The 22,683-nt window shown below is 39.9% G+C and overlaps 1 protein-coding gene across 2 annotated transcripts in view; it reads left to right on the top strand.

Moving 5' to 3' along the window:
- Positions 1-22,683, top strand: part of LOC127447306 (ankyrin repeat domain-containing protein 11-like) — a 178,989-nt gene that overhangs the window by 43,861 nt on the left and 112,445 nt on the right. For both annotated transcript variants that reach the window (XM_051709093.1, XM_051709101.1), the window contains exon 2: positions 2,665-2,745. The gene's annotated coding sequence lies outside the window, so the exon portion shown is untranslated. The remainder of the gene's footprint in view (positions 1-2,664; positions 2,746-22,683) is intronic.

Raw genomic sequence — 22,683 nt, 5'->3', positions numbered from 1 at the left:
GTAAGACAGCAGACACCCAGACTAACTTTTGTTTACATTCTATAACTTGCCATGGAAAATATCTGTCAGCTGAGCCAGTGGGGGCTTCAGTTGAGGACTAAAAGGGGCTTGAGTTGAGACTTTGTAGAAGATTTGACTTCTATGATGATATCAAAATTCCTTAGGTTATTTTTATTATTATTATTTGGGTTAAAATCACTAAATTTCTTAATTAGAATCAATTTTGAAGCTTTGTATTCCTCTAATATGCAAATATTTTCAACAAATGAAAACTGTATTAAAGGTGTCCACTGTCAGGCATGTTTTTAAGCTGTTCAGTGTCTTTTCCCACAGTGCAATGCGGATTAGACTGTCTTACTAAAGACAGCTGTGAGCTTGTTTCATGCAACAGGCTTTATATGGTGTCTTTAGTTTGTCAGACTAATTGTTAGATGAAGTCTTAGGCTAACGGCTATGTTTATACAACCGGCCCTAGGCTACTTCTGTTCCATTTGACCTCAAACTTGTTTTGTCAATCACTTTGCTTCAATACAATATTGTTTCTTTGTTATATCTTTGTCAATAACAACAAAATGGCTTATTCAGGATATCCTCTCATAACTTGGTGGTCTTTTGTGTCTATCTAACCAGAATCTTGTGGTGGGTTTGGCCATGCTGAGCTGGAGGCCGAGCTGCTCTTGTTCTTTGTATTCAGAGGATTTTCTCAGTAAGATTACAGTCTCGATTTGAAGGGGGAGTTCTCTCCATTTGGGATTAATCCAATCTGACACATTCCTGCTGGTAGAATCCTAGGGGTTCTGATCCTCCCGGACGCCCTGTTTGAGTGAGGACTGTCATTAAAGGCCCAATTTACTTCCGTAGAAATTCTTCTTTGTTCTAAACAGCTGAGCAATGGTACACTGTTATTGCAATTTATTATGACACTGATACCATTGCAAAGATGAGTGTATAAAAGTGTTGTGCAGAGCAAAGATAAAACAATGATGATAGAGGCATATCTTACTTCAGACAGATGTGTGAATGGCTTTTGCTGCAGATGGCACATGAGTGAATGGGCACTTGAGAGTATTTGAGAAGATTTGATTCCTTTAGTAGACTTTAAAAAATAAAATCACATGACATGGTCTTGGAAAATGTCTCCAAGCGAACGATTGTACAGATGTTGGTATATTTGCACCAGCTCTCTAATAACGCTGCACATCGATGTGTTCATTTTGACTCGCTGAACAACGGGAAAAAAAGGGGGACTTTCATACCAGTGATAGATGAATTTATCAGCCAGGCTGATTAGTCGCCCACTTTTTAGCAGTTTTGAGATTATCTGTGCCTTATTTGGCTATTACCCGAAGTGGTCATTATGCCGGAAGTCAATTTCAAGATCTACTGAAAGCCTTGTCAATGGATAATTAACAATTTATGTTGGTGTATACTGTTTGGAGGTTGACCGATAGTGGATTTTGCCGATACCGATAACTAAGGTGGTGGGAAAGGCCGATAACAGATTAATCGGCCGATAGTTTTTAAAATCGATTTATTGAATGTCAAAAAACAAAACAAAAAAAATAATTCTTTAGACAAAGAGTCTAAAATGAATGAAATCCAAGGTGCCATTTTTTGTTCAACCAAAATCCACAAATAAGTAGAAAAATGAAAATTTTGTCCATAATGTGGGACTTTTAAGTATAAACAAGCCCAAAACACACCAGGGACTCTTATTTTGAAAGACGAAATTATAAAAAAAACTATTGGCAACTATTGACAGACTTTTGCCGATAACGATAGTTCCTGAAAGCAACTATCAGCACTGATTAATCGGTAAAACCGATATATCGGTCTACCTCTAATACTGTCATATCAACCCAGTTTTAGAATTGTCCCTGCCTGAATTGTTTGATTTTTTAAAAAAAATAAAAAATCTTTCTGAAAAAATAAGTAATCCATTATTTTGTAAAGGGGGGTCAAATTTACATTTTCCCTATGATTTTGAGAGCAAAATTACATGTCAAAAAATAACTGTAGAAATGTGGCAGCATCATTATTTTTACACAGAGGTAGGTAGGTCAATTGATAAAATCAGTAGACTTGAGAACCGCTTGATGCCAATGATGCAAGTCCAAAAATTGGAGAGAGAGAATTTTTTTTTTTAGTGCATTATATGCACTTTGCGGTCTGCTAACACTCGAAGTCTGTGCAAACTTATGGCTAAATATTATGCAAAATATTGGATGCACCAGTATTTATGCTGATACAGATAGTCAATAGCCTTTTTAACTTTGAGCACCACTATTGATGCAGCTGTTGTAATGAAACTGTTGCGAAATGAGCAAGTGGATTGGATGACAGTGACACAGGAATGTGTCCATCGTGTCCCAGATGAGGGCCTCTACAAAGCATTCCAACTGCTGCTGAAGCCCTGATAAACCTCTGCCCCCTCAGTGCTGAGCTAGACCTCTGGCCCAGAAACGTGGGGTGAATGGCTTGTGATGCAGCCCTTTCAATTTTTTATTTGTTTGGCTATGTCTGACCTTGCATGCATATTGTACGCTGACAAAGGGAATACATTAAAGTGATTGGGAAAATGTCTCTCAATGCCAGAACATGTTAGAAATGTTTTAACTTCAACATTCAGTACACTAATGGGTCTGTTTCTTTTTGCTTTTACAGGATTCCTCGGACTTCACAGCCACATCATCAGCATTTTTAGCTGGATTTTAACCTTTCCCTCTGCAGACGGCCATGGAATCGGTAAATCCTATTCCTTTTTCTTGTTGCAGCTGGTAAAGAATGCTGTCTGCTAGTTCTTTTTTTCTGCGGCAACATTTGAATATTGGAGCACTTGAGAAACAACAGATGTGTTGATGTCTGGCTCACAATGCAGTGAAATTCCAGTTTGGTTGTTTATTTCTAGCCAGTTGGACAGTTATTGAGCATTCTGAAACCATTTTTCTCCATTTGGTTAAGTAGCGTGTAAATGTTTGAACTTGTAGCCTTTATGTGTGAATGTTACGCTGAGAGTTTGTTGCCGCCCTGCTAGTAATACCAACAGGCAGGTGGACAGCTCAGCACTCAGCTCTGGAATGTGCACATTTAGAACAGGGCTTATTACATGCCCGGGCCCTGCCTTTACTGGCTTCTTTTTTAAGGGTCTTTTTGTTTTTGAGTATGGATTTTGCCTCTGTGTGTATGCTGTTGTGAAAATGGGTCACTGCTTGCAAAGAGCTCGCTGTCTCTAATCTCGAGTCCCTCTACAGCACGCAGCTCATGTGACTGTGCTCCTTCATCTGTAAGCAGTGGCAGCCTATGCCTCTGAGACTCTGACACCCCCCCCACCCAAGTAACACCAATTCTGCATCGCACACCCAGAGTAGTGTTATGTAGTAAGAAATGCCTAAACATGAGTGTTTTTTTCTTTATTTAGTTTGTTTTTGACACTATTTAGGCCACTTAGATTTTTCAGTTTGCCATTCCATCCCGTGCACAGTGGAGTGCTCAGCCTTTCAAAGGATAATCTTTTGAACCCAAACCCGTATGGACATGTCTGACACACATGCACTATGACTGCTTTGTTATACTTTTTTAGCACTGTCGATGGCAGGCGCATGCATCGGCAATGTGGACGGTACACATGTCTAGAAAAACTAGACTGCACGCAAACAGTTTTTGCGTACTGTGCTGATGAAGAAATTTACGTCACAAGTGCTATGCGCAATACTTAATGGCACACGAAAAACCAAAGTATATTTTGGCCTTAAGATGTGTTTTGAATGTGTGGAATCAAGTGAGAATGGAGTACATTGGATTTCTGAAAGCAAAACTAGACACACCTGACCCTCTCAGTGGTCCACAGATGCCTACAAGTGCATTGTAACTAGGGGTGTAAATCGGACGTTTCATCACGATACGATCTTGAATTGATTCTCTTGGCCTGCGATCCGATATTTGCCTATACTTCAAAGTCTGCTGTAATACGATTTGATTCAGGGGCCTGCGATCGATATTCTGATATTATGTACCTATTTTACACAAAATATTTTTTGTCCTCAAATGCAACCAAAATATAATTTTATTCTTTTATTCAGCACTCCGTATACACATTGGGACATCCACAACAAAATAAGGAACTTCAGATGTTGAAAAAAATTATACAGATAATAAAATAAAAATAAAGTCTCTCACAAGTGATCATTACTCATTTGATGACCGCTAATTTTTCAGTTTAGTCCAATTAAAAATACTTACATACCCATGACTTTGTTTCCAACTATCTGTGCTATCCGTGGTTTTCTTGGAGCACAATTTCTAGGAGCACAATGCTTCAATTCGTGTCCCACATGAAAAGCATATTTAGCACTCATAAAGTCAAATGAATGTAATAAGGTTGCTTCATCGTCTAACGGAAATGCATACAGACATGGCTGACATGAGAGTATTAAAATAAAGGCACATGTAAAAAAAAAATGTCTATCAATATTTACGCGTTGTATCGATAACATTGGATCATTGGTCATTGGATCAATCCAGATCGATGGATCATTACATCCCTAATTGTAACAGAAGTCCTTTCTCTCTCAACTCTGAGCTGTATGATGGACTTGCAGAAACCTTTGTGTTGCCCTTTTTGTCACCATCCCCATTGAAATCAGTGAAACCGCAGCATTCTCTGACATAGCGTAATGCAATAGGCCTAGTTCTTCCAAAAATGTAAATTGTCATAATTTGCTAACCGTCATGTTGTTTCAAACCGTTTTGACTTTCTTTCTTATGCAGCACTCAAAGGGAAAAAAAATTATGAACACCCCTGTTGTCTTCTCAATACAATGCCGTGGTTACTCATTTATCACGCACCACTCATTTATTATCTCATTACAGTGGCACCTGTCAAGGGGTGGGATATATTAGGCAGCAAGTGAACAGTCAGTTCTTGAATTTCATGTGTTGGAAGCAGGAAAAATGGGCAAGCGTAAGGATCTGAGCAACTTTGATAAGGGCTAAATTGTGATGGTTAGACGACTAGGTCTCTAAAACGGCAGGTCTTGTGGGGTGTGCCCGGTATGCAGTGGTTAGTACCTACCAAAAGTGGTCCAAGGAAGGGCAACCGGTGAACCGGCGACAGGGTCATAGGTGCCCAAGGCTCACTGATGCGCTTGGTGAGCGAAGGCTAGCCTGTCTGGTCCGATCCCACAGAAGAGCTACTGTAGCACAAATTGCTGAAAAACTTAATGCTGGCCATAATAGAAAGGTGTCAGAACACACAGTGCATTGCAGCTTGCTGCGTATGGGCTGCGTAGCCGCAGACCGGTCAGAGTGCCCATGCTGACCCTTGTACACCACCGAAAGTGCCTACAATGGACACGTGAGTGTCAGAACTGGACCATGGAGCAATGGAAGAAGGTGACCTGGTCTGATGAATCACGTTTTCTTTTAGATCATGTGGACAGCCGGGTGCGTGTGCGTCGTTTACCTGGTGAAGAGATGGCAGCAGGATGCACTATAAGAAGGCAGACCGGTGGAGGCAGTGTGATGCTCTGGCCAATGTTCTGCTGGGAAACCTTGGGTCCTGGCATTCATGTGGATGTTACTTTGACATGTACCACCTACCTAAAGATTGTTGCAGACCACATACAACCCTTCATGGCAGCGGTATTTCCTGATGGCAGTGGCCTCTTTCAGCAGGATAATGCACCCTGCCACACTGCAAAAATTGTTCAGAAATGGTTTTAGGATCATGACTTGGCTTGGCCTCCAAATTCCCCAGATCTCAATCCGATTGAGCATTAATGGGATGTGCTGGACCAACAAGTCCGATCCATGGAGGCCCCACCTCGCAACTTGCGGGACATAAAGGATCTGCTGCGTCTTGGGGCCAGATACCACAAGAAACCTTCAGAGGTCTTGTGGAGTCCATGCCTCGACGGGTCAGAGCTGTTTTGGCTGCACTAGGGGGACCTACATGATATTAGGCTGGTGGTTTTAATATTGTGGCTGATTGGTGTATGTATTCTCATACGGTATACAGTGAAATAGTGTGTTAGTTTTTATGTTATCTCTTGGCAAAAAATGCAATTCACACAGGCTAGCAGAATGTTCTGTGGATATTCTACAGCTGTCAAGCTCCTTTTTAACCCTTAAACCCTGGTAATTTCCTCCATTCTCTCCCCATCCATATCGTCCCAATGGATTCCTGGAGCACAGAGATCTGCTGGTGTTTACCTCTGAAATCAGACCGTATCTGCTTACCATCAGTGCAAACCAAGGAGACTGACCACAAAGCTCTTTACGCAGACAGTGCGCTGCGTGTTTTTTTTTCTCGTCTCCGCTCCAACCCCCCACCCTCTTTCACTCCCTCTCATGTGATGCCAGTCACATGGTTTCCAGGCACCCAGAGCAGTAAATCAGAATCAGATTTTATTTTTAACTACTCTAAATCCAACCACTGTGCTGATGGTTATTAGAGGCATGCTCTGTATCCCACTCTAGCTCCATTTCTCCTTGGAGCCTGTGCACAACCTACCACAGATCTGATCATATTTGCAGCATTATCTGCTGGCTGCAAGAGGGGTGGAGTTTGGCACTGCTGCAGATTAAAGGAAGCGCTCTGCCATGCCTCACCTCATTACAAGCATTTTTTTCTTTTCCTCTGCTCTTTCCAGTGCAGCTCCGTCCCTTAGTGGGATTAGTCTGCAGCACTCCAGCGGGGAAATGGGCCTTGCCAGTCAAATTATATAACTCTCATAGCCAGGCTCGAGACAACTATAGAGGCTTTGTTCCCATGTCTCTCGCCCTCCCTTATTCCCCTCTTGGCAGTTTACATGTTAATGTGCTATTGAAAGAGTCTGTGTACTTCGAACAGGCCCAGCTCTGTGATGAGAAAGCAGAAAACTTGCATCATTACCCTCCACAATAGCATCGAGCACTGAGATGAGGGACTAGGAGTAATCTGTCTCTTCCTGTAAAGATAAGGCTTTTTTGGTGTATTTGGCATTTAGCATTTTTCTTTTGTTATAGTCTAGTGTAGGGCTGGGTATTGATACAGATTTCCCGATTCGATTCTGATTCACAAGCTCTCTGATTTCGTTTCGATTCAATATCGATTCAAATGGGTATATTCCAGTCATAATAACCCTTTTGCTTACACATAAAATAAATTATCTCTCAGCCAATGCTGTTAATTATACAAGGGATCTTTTAACTATGTACATTAGGAAAATATTAATTTTACTAATGATATTTTATTACTTTTTCATCATTTTGGTCACGTTTTGGCTATTTGAAAATGAACAAATAAACATATTCAATCGATAAATATGATATTATATTTCATATATTATTTTTGTTACATATTTATTGTTAAATTGCATAATTTGTACTATTTACAAGTATTTGCATTGATTTGTTGATGTGTGCTAAAACCAGTGCTGCATACATGCTGCTTTGGGACACGTTAATTAGCATCCTTATTTGCATGCTTCTGCTTCGCATTAAAAATATATACTGCACTGGTAATACTGGTGAAAGTACATGATTTTGAGTATGTAATATGACCATGTCAAAGAATTGCATTTTGATACCACAGACCCCTTTGTTGCATACTGTTAGTGTTTTCATGTAAGCTTTAGCATCTAGCTAAATTCATGATCGTAAAATTCATTACATCCGTAACTTTTTAGGTTCATGCATTTAAATCCTGTTGTGGTAGCAGTCGGGCTTGTGTTCATTGCAATTTTTGAAAGTTGAAAGAACTATCACCAACTCATTTTGCCCTAGCACAAGGAAGTGTGAGTAATTTGACCATGTGAATAAGCATAAATGGAATTTTACGGAATCACAGAATTTTTCATATTTGGGATAAATGGAATGTGAATCAATGCACAATTAATCAGTTAAAATCATAATATGCCCTAGTATGTTCATTGCTGAGATTGAATTAAATAATCAAACAGTCTGCATGTCCGTGCTTTAAAATGTGTGTGTGAAGCTGGCCACTCATTCACTTATAGCACCGCATCATGAAAACGCAAACGTTCTGTCTGTGTGTAGATTAGAGCCTGACCGAAATGGGATTTTTGAGACCGATACCGATTTTAGAGGGGGAAAATTCACTGATTACCAATATGGTGGCCGACTTTTGAGCTGGAATGAAAACAGACTTTTTCTATGTGGATTGTGCACCAATTTTGCAGCGATATGACTCTGCAAAGCTACTCAGAAGGCTGCTTTCTTAAATATTTTTAGCAAAGAATTTTTTACATTATTATTATACATCGTCAACAAATTGAGGAAATAAAGAATAAATAAAAATACAATAAATAGCTTAAAAAATATAAGTACTGTATGTTCAGTATCAGTCAGTTGTTGTTCATTATAATAAAGAATAAATTCAAATAAAATAAATAGCTAAATAAACATCAGTACTGTTTAGTATCACTCAGATGCTGACCATTTAAATAAAGAATAAATACAAATAGCTAAATAAACATCAGTACTGTTTAGTGTCAGTCAAATGCTGACTATATTAATATTGCCAGTCAATTATTGGCAGGTTGTAAAACAAGAAGCATTTACACCTGCCGAGACAAGAGAAAAACAGCGGCAGCAGTGTTATACTGTATTCTGCTATACAAGTTCAGGGGAAACTTTTAAATATTACATTTTATAAATGCAACGACTGGAATTGTTCGGTTGAAGTGGGTACCAAGCTGTGAATCCTGAACAAAACAGTTTGGTGAATACATGTTTACACATTAGCTTCCACTCAGCTGACACGGTATGAAAGTAGCTACGTGGTTAGCTAGTTAGCTATGAGCTTTTTGTCACAGAGAATAAAAGATGGACATTGTTTATTTACTTTCCAGCATTGCGTCTCACCAACTAGGTAACAATGTAGCATGAAATCAACACTCAACAGACACAATCCACCACCGCACCGTTGTCTACCGAGCTGCAAAAAGATGCTCTGATGTTTACCTTTCAATCTGCTACGTTACTGACTGCACTGACAAACTATAGCTGGCTAACAGCAAACAGATGTGATAAACGTGTGGCATGGTTGTCAAGGACAGGGTTAACGTTATATTAGTTATATTGAAAAGGGAAAATGATGGGGTCATTGTTTATTAACTTTCCAGTATGTATTTCACAAACTAGTTAGCAACTTGCCGTGAAGACACCGCTTAACTCCGCACTGTCAGCAGAGCCACCATCATTAGAACCACCGTCAGCTCAGCTCTGTAAACAATGGAGTCGGAGTGTGCTTTGCTGGACAAGCTACGTAATGACACCAATTCTAAATCACCCCAAGCATTGTTTTCTGCATTATATGTTCTGATTCATTACATATCTGTGCATATCAGAAAACATATACGCCGATACGATATATCTGTGAAAGGCTAATATCAGCCAAACCAATCAAACCAATTGCACATACAGTGCATAGTGAATAAGACATTTATTTATAGCACACGTGAAGTGCTTTTACCTTGAAGTTGCACCAGAGACTATTTAGCAGAGATGGGCCACTTCTATTAAAATGAATGGGAGAAATTAGAACGCCCATCTGCAGCCAGCAGGCAACGGATGTAGACAGGAAGTCCCGCCGTGCTTTAGAGGTAAATAAATGAGTGCTCCACAGGATGCTGGATCTGCTGAAGTCTGCTGAAGTATGTGAGTGGTGCTGGCATAGTGGGATAAAGCACATAACTGGTAATCAGAAGGTTGCTGGTTCAATCCCCACAGCCACCACCATTGTGTCCTTGAGCAAGGCACTTAACTCCAGGTTGCTCCAGGGGGATTGTCCCTGTAATAAGTGCACTGTAAGTCGCTTTGGATAAAAGCGTCTGCCAAATGCATAAATGTAATGTAAATGCTGAAGTTTTGTGAGGTTTGTGTATTACATCTGTTTAAACGAGATATGCGCATATTTGCAGATGGTATATGATATTAGTTTTATTGATATTTGCCTTTTCATCATTAGACAAGACAGTTAAAAGTTACAGGGAACTGTTGAGGAGAGAGAGGGAGAATGAAGCAGGCGAGCACTTTAACATTGAGCTCAAACGCGTCTGCCGCGGCTTTGATATGCGGACCGTTTAAATGAGACTGTGTTGCTTTTATTGTAGTAACACTATGGCACATAACAAAACAAACCGTGACTGGTGGTTTACATGTCTCAGTCACTTCACATGCAAGCAGGCGATTCTCAGCGCCCTACATAGTATGTGAATGTAAATGTAAATACAGTATGTACATGTACTATATGCCATACGTCTTTGGCTGCTGCATTGTGTCTTGTTGTTCCAAAGTCTATTCATTAACATAGACTGTTTTAATGTAGTCTGTTACAGTAAGTACAAAAGATGGCATAATCAAAATATAATACATAAGATTTTGTCATTATGTGAAGACTCGCTAGTCAATTCATTGAAACAATGCTCAGAACATGCGTCTCTGTTCTTTCTTCAGGTTACCATAATAAGCTTAGTAAGGGTGCACCACTGTTTCTGAACTGTGTATCTGCAAACCGTGGTTTCCGTGATGCCATAATCATCGCGTTTTTAAAACGCAGTGTTAAGTTGAAAATAGTTTTGAAGGTCCTGTGTCCTGTTACTTTCAGCTATCCTTCATCTAGATGTTTGAAAGAAAGATTTTGCTTTGTGTGTGTGCATGATTCTCCAGAGTGTAGAGCGCAGTCTCTGCCCCGGACAGAAAGTCACGCTGTGCTCTGTTGGAGTTTGATGCTGCGATGATTCATGCATCCTCCCTTTTAACTTGGAATTTTAAACTTCATACTGGGAAAACTGCAATGGAACACCACTTTATGTTGGATTTACAACTCGTGCGGAAATCTTCTGCTCTGATTTCGCTGAAAAGCATGTGTGTCATGCAAACATGTCGGCACCGGGGGAGATTTACAGTCTATGGTAATCCTTCACTTTTATTAAATAATATACATTGAGTCAAAGTTTCTACATTATATGACAATAAAACCTGCTTACCAAACGTGTGCAGAGACAGATGTTCAAAACACGGTGGATTAAACTTTCTTTTGATTATCAAAAACCTGTAGAGCATTGTATTAGCATTGCAGCATCGTTTATCAGTTTGGTTGCTATGAGGGTTTCTTTCTTTTTAGACTATTGTACATTCTAGTTTAAATGTACATTTAAACATCAGTGAATTTAGTCGTACCGCACATGATCCCAACTATTGCTCCAATACTGTGAATACAGCTCTGCCTGAAGCAAGGAGGTCATTCAGCTGGTCCATCATGACAAGGTGGGCTCCCTCAAGATGATGCGCATGACAGAGAGGATGGTAGCATGCAATGATTGACATTTTCTTTAGTCAGTTTGCACTAAAATATGCGAAACATTTGGAATGAAACCTAGCAAGTGTCCCATTCATTACTGCAACTACAACTGCAGTTGCTGATTGGTTGCAGTGCAGCTCATTTAATATTCTGTCTCCAAGAGTCAACTCTGCCCTGTAATACAGTCTGTTTAAACCACACACTCTCAGAGTCTCAAAGCACTAGTTCAGAGGAAGCTCTGGAGGTCTGTTGTGGGTGTGGTCCCCTTCCTCCAGATTGCACTTATGAGCAAGGAAATGCACCTTTAAACCCATCATTTGCCTCATCATTCATCTCCCTTCTGATGTGTCCATTTAGTAAATTAAGAGACGTTCTTCTCGCATCCAAAGGAATGTGCTGCCAAGACTTGATGGCTATGCTGGCAAGCCAGTATTTGTCCTTTTGCTCAAAGAAAGAACATAAACTCTTTGAGACCCTCATAATGATGGCTGTCTGATGGTTCTTGGGAGGTTAGAGGAGGAACATGGTGTTTGAGTGCTGCGGTCCGGCAGAGAAGGGTGTGATTTGGTATGTCAAAGCACTGCAAGAGTCGCTCAGCCTGTGTTTTTGTGCTTGGTCTAAATTTAGAGTCCATAAAGCAAAACTTGATGACATTTGCCTCAAGCCTCTTTCTTGCAAACACCTGGCTGAAGCTCAATTTGGTTTGTTATTACTCAGTGACTCATTGCAGGATTCAAGTTGCACAGTTGTGTTGCCTCTGAGAGACTTTTGGTTTTCTTTTTGAGGCGGTACCGGCAAATGAATTTTAGGTGATTTCCCCCCTTGCCTGGTTGAGCTACCACAGGTCTTACGAGTCAGACTGTTGTACTGTGTTTTGCCTTTACATGGCATCTTACAAATGCTAAGCCTACTTGGCAAACAAGAGGCCCAGTGAAATACAAAACCCAATAGAACAAATTAGAGTTTTATGTTTTAATCTGAGCCAAAGAGCCCTCCCATGGGCCTCATGGCAGTCATGGTTTTAGCATGCTGGTTCAGCTGAATGAGGCTCCGGCATGGTGATTAAAGGACACGGAGAACTGCAGAGATGTTGCATTGTTTTCCATAGACGCCCTTTCAACTCAGTCTGCAAGCAGTAATTGGATTCTTTGGAAATGTAATGTGTTTTATCTTTACTGTGACAGTACAATGGAGGAAGTCCCTTTCCCTCCGCTAATACAGGAAGTGTATGAAATGTCAACTGCTGGGGCTGCACAAAGCTGACCGTAGAGCAGCGGTTTTAAGTTTGCATGTGTGGCGTTTGCAGAGAGCAGATAAATGAACCGTTCCCTTTCACCATTTGTCACAGCGGCTCATAATTTCTCCGGTCAGCTGAGCTCATATGTGATCTATACTGTGTTAATAAAGGCGCCTGTGTCTGAAATGTCACCATATTAAAGTTTGTTTCATCTTGAGACAGAAGGGAAGAAGAATGCAAGTCAGTCTAGGCTTGTATGTATGTGGCTGCTTTACCTCCCCTTTTTTGTTTCCTGCTCTCCCAACCCCCTCCTTTTCATTCCTCAATGATGTTTTGGTTTTTCCCCAGGTCCCTTCTTACTTTTGACTTACTTCCATTGTCTGTCTCTTTCGTGCTGGCTGAATCATGATGACTATGTCCAATTTATAAGAATTGTTTTTGCTTCAAATAAAACTTTTTAATGGGACATTTAGCTTCAGAGCTGGTTGGTTTGTTTCATTGCTTGGAAATCTTTTATGGAGAATTTTATAAAATCCCTATTCAAGAAATGAATGGGGAAAAATGTCTGGAACCAAGTACTGTTGCACTCTGTCATAAAAGCAGAACGAATTCTGTTGGTATGAACAGGTAATCCAAAGGCAAAATTCTTCTCTTGCAACAGCCTTGAACAGTGCCTGTAACCATAGTTACAGATGATAATGTTAAAAAAAAAAAAGATTCTTAACTGTATTTTAGGCAACATCCGCTGCTTTTAGTTATCAGCTATGTTGTCAAAAGTTTTATACCATTTTTTTTTTCTTCTTAACAGAAGTGGCTGCTGTCAAACAACACAATGACACCTATACTCTGTAACTTTTTTTTTTTTTTTTTTTATAATTTGAGAGAGATGGACAGCCCTCACAAATGTGAATAACAATATGGACTTATTTCCATGCTTAATGATGTTGCAAGTTGTTAGTTGTCCGCCAGAGGTTCAGATCAGTAGAGTCCAATTTCAAATTCAGTTGTGAATCCTGGAAAATTCAGGTGGGCACTTTGGATACAGGATGCGATTGCGACTCATTTTCATTACTGAACTGTGTATGAATGGATTTGGTGTTCCAAACAGGATCTACTGCCACATTCTGCTCCTGTGTACATGCTGTGCGCCCCCATTCCTGCTACAGGAGGGCCCCCAAATCTACACATTTTGGATGTGTCCCCATTAAACACACTTGACACATTCAGCACATTCAACTCGTTAGATCGTTAGTAGAGGCTTCTTGACCTGAATTGGGTTTGTCAAATAAGGGAGACATCTAAAATGTGCAGTGTTGGAAGTGGTCCAGGATCAGTTATTGGGAAACATTTACATAGCGGAAAAGGGCCCTGATAGTATGACCTTCATCAGAAACTAAACACCTAAATTAGAGAAGCACCACAGGTCCCAGCTCTTCATGCCAATATTTAATGTGAGAGAATGGTCTGTTTTTTTGCAAGGCCATGACATCTCGCACCTTATCTGAGAGCCGTAATTGCAGATCACTTTTGGGTAGCTGCTCAGTAGAGGCAGACTGAGATGAAGGCTTATTCTCCAGCATCTGACTATGAATGCCGGCAGTAATAACCCTATTTTCTCATTGTTTATGTCAGACATGCTCTGGTTTCAGGAAATGGTGACTTTACCATTTTTCCAGTCATTTGAAATCCTATAAAAGGTCCAGCGGGCCTGTAGCATGAAAGCCCAGCAGATCGGCAACCCGAGCCCACCTTGGCCTGCTTGGGCTGGACCCACAGTCACTCTAGCCAGCACAGAGTGCAGTGACCTTGCTATCAAGTGTCCCTCATCTGGTCGCAAGCCAATAGCACTCCTGGGATGGAGTGTCCTTGTTAACAACCCCTCAGTGTGCACACATGCCTTTCTCAGAGGTGCTGACCTTTGATTTTTTGTGATGATTCAATGCAAAGTCAAGAAATAGAGTGCGAGATGCAGCTTGTTACTTCAAGTGTCTGCTTTCCTGTTGGGCAAATTTGGTCAAATATTGTAGGTACTTGCATGTGGCTCTTAGATCTTCATCCCCTTTCAGTTCTCTTAATGACCCAACATTCTAATATTAGTCAAAGCTCATGTTCAGAGCTAGTTAGGTGTCCCTGAGTCTATGCCATGGGATACATCATTCCTATGCCACTGGTTGCACCAAATGGAATTGCAAAGTTTTTAAACATCTTTTCTAAACACTCCTGCCACCCTTTCTGCTGTTTGTTAACCAGTCTGATTGCTTAAAATTAGGGAAACATTTGCCATTCAGTTGGTTAATTACATGACAGTGGCATAAAATGTTGCCATATATTCTGTGGGTCCTTACACGTATCATAGTACATACTGTAAATTTCAGAACTCAAAACGTAATCTCCTTTGCAATAAAAGTATGTATTGAAACCAAGCTGCCAAACCGTTCCCTACGTCACTAGGGGTGCTCATTAATTCATGACTGCCTCTACAGCAACAACATCAGTGCCTACTTAAAATCATCGCACCCTTGGTCCCGCCCACTGGGGCTCAGTTCATAAAGAGAGAGTGAGAGAGAAGGGAATAAGCCTACTGTGGCCTCACTAATCCTGAACACTATTCCTTATTTTTGTATATAAGCTTGCACTACACAGACGTCTTTGACTGTTGTCATGTCTCTGGCACTGCTTTTAAAAGAAGCTTTGTCAAGTTTTAACTCTGAAGAGAAGATGTGTTTTCATTAGATGCTGCTGCTTATTGTTTTGTGCATAAACAGCTCAACAAACAGTTATTTCACCCATATGTGCTATTTTTAATTGTTGGTGTATGTAAACATGCACTAGATGGACGTCTTTGACTGTTTTGATGCGTTTCCGGCGATGTGCACCTCAGTACAAGATGATACTGGAAACTGGATGTGTGTGTTTTCATTGTGCTTTGGACTATGTATGTGTGTCATGTGGATGTGTCTTCAGTGTATTTCAGCGTGGATTGCATGTTTTGTCGACTGATATCAACGTGGATTGCTTGTGAACCAGTCATAAAACGATACAAGCTTTGCAAAGGAATTGTCATTAAAGGATGGGGCAGTTAAAAACACAATTGGACCCAATCAAAAACCTAAGTAAACAGTTCCATTCATGAATATTTCAAATGTCATTCATGACTGTTTGATAATTTATGGTGCTGACACCCTGTCTACCGGGCGTGTCTGTTGATGCGATGCAACGGTTTGAGGCTGTCTACACGGGGTGCGTTGACACAAACTTTCTAAACTGTTTATTTGTGTTATTGGCAGTAGTAGCACCAGCGAAAAATGGAACTGGACATACTGTCAGTGTTACGCGCTGCAACGGATGCTTCCATTGTAGAGAGAATCGTTGATTATAATGGGTTCTATTGCTTTTGACGTGATGCGCCTCTCGCGTCCGTTGTAGACAGGGTGTGAGTGTTAACAGTTGTGCTTGAGATGAACATTTTAAAAATGTGGATGCATTGTGTTGGATGTGTGTTACTCGTGAACCCTGAAATGTAGTTTTATACTTTTGTGGGGTTGTTAATTCTCTTCCGATTGAGTTTCAAATATGGTTGAATTTGAGGAGCTGCAGAATGTTAGCCAATCAGAAATGTGGATGTTTACATTGAAGTTTAAAGGAGGAGCTGAGGCCAAAACCGAGCATTTAGACAGAGGGCCAGAGTGGAAAATGATAATTTATTACTAAGTATGACTGTGTTGGTGAAAAAAATAACTTTACTAACATTATCAGTGGACAGTGGATAATACAACTATAAAAAAATGTCATGACCCCTTTAAATTGAATGCTCTATCGAATTTTAAATCAATTAAACTTGCCTCCCTACACTAATCTTTAAACCTGAACCTAACCAATAGAGTCATAAAAGTACAAATAAAAAAACAGTACATATTGCTGAAGCAACCATGTCATTTTAGGTGCTTCTATGACACCTTTGGCTTACATGATGACTCGTGTGCTCTTCAGTACTCCCACCCCTGTCCTTTGTATCGCAAGTGCAACGCTCTATCAGTTTTGCAGTGTAGTTATATAATGTGAACATTAAAATGTATCACCTTAGAAGTCATGCACCATTGTAATTGTTTTGATGTCATAAGTTAGCATTATGTAAGGAACATTGTGAAAAGCATGTTTATGAATTTATAATCTGCCTTTTTAATTGTGATTTTGTGTGAAAGGGAATAGAAGTTGTTGCTGCGCTTGTAGTGTTCATTTCAACAGGAAACGGCCGCAATATGTGCAATGACCCACGTAAAATAGTAACGTGATTCTATGAGACTACATTGAAGACATTTGGTCAAAAGTCAAAATTAGTCTTTTAAGGTGCATCCCAAACCATACACTTCTGCACTATTATACATCATTTTGTAGTGCGAATAGTATGTTTACACTGAAAACGCAACAAAAAGAAGTGTACTTTAAGTACCTGGATGATGCACTTTTTCAAACGTCAAAGTAGAGTGTGTAATGTTAGACACTTTGTGCACAGAGCTCGCGGCTTACTGTACATAGCTGAAGGGGTGGAGTTACGTGGCTGTGTTGATAGTCTGACAAAACAGTTGTAAATAATGAAGAATGCAGCAGCTAGTGAAACCTCTGTGAAGACAGCACCTTGCATATACAAGCTGGTTGAATGTGTACGTTGTTTAAGATACAAGTGTTGAACTGAGGTCCATGAATGCACAAAAGCTAGTGGCAACACATCACGTACGCTTGAAACGTCACTTCCGTCAGCGACGAATGCTTCTGTGTTGTAACAAACAGTTAAGTGTTCCATTTGGGACAATACTACACTTTGAAAATGCATTCACTACACGGTTAAGTGCATAGTATATTTTGTAAATGCATGGTGTATTGTGTGTCATTTGTGACACAGCTATAGGGTTACACGGTTAGCAATGTTGCATCATGCCATGTAAAGCAAGTTCTTAAGACATTGCAGCAGATAAATTATTAGGCGTCAAAGAAGAATTTGAATAAACCCTGTTGTGTATCTTATCTACATTTGTTTGGCTGACGTGTAGAGTACAGCTTTCTTCACAGTGGAGGTTTATTGTGCTGTTGCTGAATGTTTTAAAGCCACTCTTATCTGAGAGCATTCTTGAAGCAGGTGGGCATGTTTGCGTGCATGTGCGTAACCTCTCTCGAATCTTGCTGAAAGAACTGTGCTCGCTCATGTTTTGACTCTAGGGAAGGTTCAAGCTCCTCCGGATCCAGGTGTTGCTCATAACACAAGGCTCAGACTGACAGCAGCCATCTTTTTGTGTGCCCCCTCCCCGGTCCTGGCTTTGATTCTTGCCAGCTGGATGGACAGAACTAGCACAGAATAGGCCTGAACTTGTGTTGCTGTGGAGAAGAATTGATGTTTTGAATTGTAATTGCTGCATTTGTTTCTTTCCTTTCCTGGTTTGTCAAAATTCATCCATCTTGAACTGCTAATGCTTTTTCCACCAATCTGGCTGGTCTTTTTTTTCTTTTAGAAGAGTGTTTTTACAGAAAGTATTGACACACAAACTGTGAATGTGTGCATTTCTGTGATTGTACTGGGTTGTGCAGGGCGAAATATAGAATATTCACAATATTAATGATGCTTATGCTGGTGACAAAGCAACATTTTAAATATTATTGTAATTAACTTTTGGAAGTCCGATTCATTTTATTTAATCGGTCCATTCTGACTTGTTCACGATTCACAATCGAGTCTTCACTCAGTAGTGTTTATAGACGTCCCTGTGTGGCATTTTGCATTTAATTTTTTTTTAGTTAAATGGTTAATTACAATATTTTCACTCTGAGGTTTTAAAGATTTCATCAAATGTTCCATTATCGTTCCAACTTTTTTGTTAACATTGTTAAGAACATGGTGTTGCTGTGTTGCCAGTGTTAATAATGTTACTTATTAATAATTATTGAAGATTTGTTTGCGTCATCCTTTAAGAATGTTCATGAAAGGGGCCTGGGTAGCTCAGTGGCTACCACCCCTGGAGTTCAAATCCCAGGGCATGCTGAGTGACTCCAGCCAGGTCTCCTAAGCAACTAAATTGGCTCGGTTGCTAGGGAGGGTAGAATCACATGGGGTAATCTCCTTGTGGTTGCTATAATGTGGTTCATTCTCGGGAATTGGGCATTCCAAATTGGGAGAAAAAGGGGAAAAAAGAAAAGAATAAAAAAGAAAATGTTCATGAAAGTCCATCTGAGATTATTTTAATGTATTAAAATGAAAACCATTTTAAAAACAAAAGCCATTTTAGAGCAAATGCATAAAATTGTGTGATCGGTATTAAGGATCAAAAGGCTGAAAAATATTTTATTTTTAGTAGTACTGGGTAAAAATATTGCTTCGCAATCTTCATTTGAACAGTCTCAATATTGATTTTTAAACCCCAAGATCTATCTTTTACTCTTTGCACAATCCTCTAAAACAATGAGAGGAAATCACTCACATTTGCAACCAAATTATGCGCTATGCGAATAAAATTTATATGATTAGCCACTGGCTGGTTAATGTTCAGATTTCACTTACCAGTGATTGAGTAGTATAGTGGGGAAGAAGTTCAGCACTGAGATCCTTTCACTGTTTTGAGAGTAAAAGTTTGGTTTGACTCATTCTATGTGTTCAAAGATGATATCCACGCAATCCATTTGTCATTGAATAATGTCTCTTATAAAGGGATAGTTCACCCCAAAATGAAAATTCTCTCATCATTTACTCACCCTCAGGTATTAAGTATTGTCAAAAGGCTGAAAAATATTGTATTTGTTTTATCTATATTGCCCAGCATCAGTACTGGTCCTTATTTAATTGGAAATGTTAGGAAATAGAGCGTTGGTTTAGAGGCATAACTTGAGATAGGTCTGGACATTTTGAGGATTGTGGGGGCATAATCTGCTCAGAGATAGAGAGAGAAGTCACTGTGCGACAGTGTCCGTTCTCTCTGCTTGAGCCAAGCAGGGGCCAGCAGCCAGCCTGCACAACAGACGAGGTGGCAGATGGGGCCTCCTCAGACTTAACCCTTCCCACGCCACACATGCCCCATCTGTCCAGCCTAGCAGGCTTAGACCGCCATCTTACTCAACCACCCGCTTCCTTCTAGCCTGTCCGAAGTTCACGTGAATGCCCAGGGTCTCTGACGGGCGTGCTGTAGGACATACAGTTGAAGTCACAAGTTTACATACACCTTAGACAAATACATTTATACTCAGTTTTTCACAATTCCTGACATTTAATCGTAGAAAACATTCCCTGTTTTAGGTCAGTTAGGATCATTACTTTATTTTAAGAATGTGAAATATCAGAATAATAGTAGAGAGAATGATTTATTTCAGCTTTTATTTCTTTCATCACATTCCCAGTGGGTCAGAAGTTTACATACACTTTGTTAGTATTTGGTAGCATTACCTTAAGACAGTTTAACTGGGTTGAAACATTTTGGGTAGCCTTCCACAAGCTTCTCACAATAAGTTGCTGGAATTTTAGCCCATTCCTCCAGACAGAACTGGTGTAACTGAGTCAGGTTTGTAGGCCTCCTTGCTCGCACACGCTTTTTCAGTTCTGCCCACAAATTTTCTGTCAGATTGAGGACAGGGCTTTGTGATGGCCACTTCAATACCTTGACTTTGTTGTCCTTAATCCATTTTGCCACAAATTTGGAGGTATGCTTGTGGTCTTTGTCCATTTGGAAGACCCATTTGTGGCCGAGCTTTAACTTCCAAACTGTGGTCTTGAGATGTTGCTTCAATATATCCACAATATTTTCCTTCCTCGTGATGCCATCTATTTTGTGAAGTGCACCAGTACCTCCTTCAGCAAAGCACCCCCACAACATGATGCTGCCACCCCCATGCTTCACAGTTGGGGTGGTGTTCTTCAGCTTGCAAGCCTCACCCTTTTTCCTCCAAACATAACGATGGCCGGTCATTATGTCCAAACAGTTAATTTTTGTTTCATTAGATCCCCATGTGCACTTACAAACTGTAGTCTGGCTTTTTTATGGCAGTTTTGGAGCAGTGGATTCTTCCTTGCTGAGCAGCCTTTCAGGTTATGTCGATATAGGACTTGTTTTACTGTGGATATAGATACTTGTCTATCTGTTTCCTCCAGCATCTTCACAAGGTCCTTTGCTGTTGTTCTGGGATTGATTTGCACTTTTTGCACCAAACTAAGTTCATCTCTAGGAGACAGAATGCACCTCCCTCCTAAGTGGTATGATGGCTGTGTGGTACCATGGTGTTTATACTTGCGTACTATTGTTTGTACAGATGAACATGGTACCTTCAGGTGTTTGGAAATTGCTCCCAAGGATGAAACAGACTTGTGGAGGTCAACAATTCTTTTTTTTTTCTGAGGTCTTGGCTGATTTCTTTTGATTTTCCCTTGATGTCAAACAAAGAGGCACTGAGTTTGATGGTAGGCCTTAAAGTACATCCACAGGTACACCTCCAATTCAGTACACCTCCTTTCAGAAACAAATTGGCGAATTGTCTAAAGGCTTGACATCATTTTCTGGAATTTTCCAAGCTGCTTAAAGGTACAGTTAACTTGGCATATGTAAACTTCTGACCCACTGGAGTTGTGATATAGTCAATTAAATGTGAGTGTTTCTGTAAACAATTGTTGGAAAAATTACTCATGTCTTGCACAAAGTAGATGTCCTAAACGTCTTGCCAAAACTATAGTTTGCTAATATTAAATCTGTGGAGTGGTTAAATAATTATTTGTGATGACTTCAACGTAAGTGTATGTAAACTTCTGACTTTGTAAACTTGTGAACTTCAAACGTTGAAGGCTGTTCACTCCCTCTCCCTTTACCCCTCGTCAACAGAGGGTTGTTTTGCTTTGGTTTTTGTGTGTGCAGACATGCCACACCCTGGAAAATCAGTTGGCAGCCGGCCAAGTAAGCCTCGTCAGGTGACCTAAACTGGCACAGCCAACGTCAGTGTGCTGTTCACAAGAATGGGTTCAGAGGCACTATGGGATATTCTGGCAAATAATATTGTGATATTTCTTTTACTAATAGTATTTTATTGATACTTATCATTATGCACTTTGTTGGGGGCTGTTTCACTAGGGTCCTTCTTAACCAGTAGTTAATTCTGAGTAAGGTTACAGATAGTTACCCCTTCTCATGGGGAGGATTGATTGTTTCTTTTGGTGGGGGGGGGGGGGTAATTGATTAAGGGTATAGGCCATCTGATGACCGATTCACTGAATGAGCAATCTTCACTCATCATGCTCTCATTACAAATATTATTTTGTAAATGTTCCTATGCTTTTAAACTGGTTTGGTGGAATATCACTCACTATTATTCTCGGCTCTTGATTAAACAAATTTATTTTCACTAATGCTGTACTTGGAGATTAAAAATAAACTGACAGCGATTTGCAGTTATTCATTGTCAATTATAGTTGGTGCGTTGAGGCAGCATAAATTACATCATGGTTAATGACTTCCTGAAAACTAATGATTTCCTGAAAAAAACAAAAAAAACAAATGTTGGCAAAAGTGGTCTGGAATAATAATTAATTAGTTAAATAAACAGTGATTTTAATTTTTTATATAAAAACAAAATGTTGTGTACACTCAAGCTGCAAAGAAAGTATTTTAATACCTTTTACTTGTTGGTTACATCACTTGGCAAGGTCATTAAATCAATCAATTTTTTTTTTTTTTTTTTTTTTTTTTTTTTTTACAAAATGCTATAATTGATTTTCAAAGTTTATGAAAACCAACATAGACACACAAAATATATTTCTACTAATTTTATACATCCTAGCAACCAGTAATCTAGCGACTTGGAGACCTCCAATAATTAAATCACTGTCATTGTGTAACACTCTTTTATATTATAGTGGTAGTCGTTGGCATTCTGCATTTTATTTTCAGCCACCTGGCAGTGCAGTACATGAACAGTGGGGAATTTTAGCCGAGCTGAGAAAGTAGTGTAAAGAGAATGTTTTGAATTAATACGGAGGCTGTTTTCTGTTCTTGTGGGCCGCCCCTGAGGTCATGTCTCTGACTGAGTGTGCAAAAGAGAGCCTGGAAGAAGAACTAAATTAGATGGGTGTCATGAAGGAGACTGGTCTCAGCTCTTTTCAGGCTTTCCTCTTTGTGTGCTG

The sequence above is a fragment of the Myxocyprinus asiaticus genome, chromosome 1 (genome assembly GCF_019703515.2).
Source record: "Myxocyprinus asiaticus isolate MX2 ecotype Aquarium Trade chromosome 1, UBuf_Myxa_2, whole genome shotgun sequence".
In the NCBI taxonomy this organism is placed as follows: Eukaryota; Metazoa; Chordata; class Actinopteri; order Cypriniformes; family Catostomidae; genus Myxocyprinus; species Myxocyprinus asiaticus.
The sequence above is the reverse complement of the archived record's forward strand: the minus strand, read 5'-3'. Positions and strand labels throughout refer to the sequence as shown.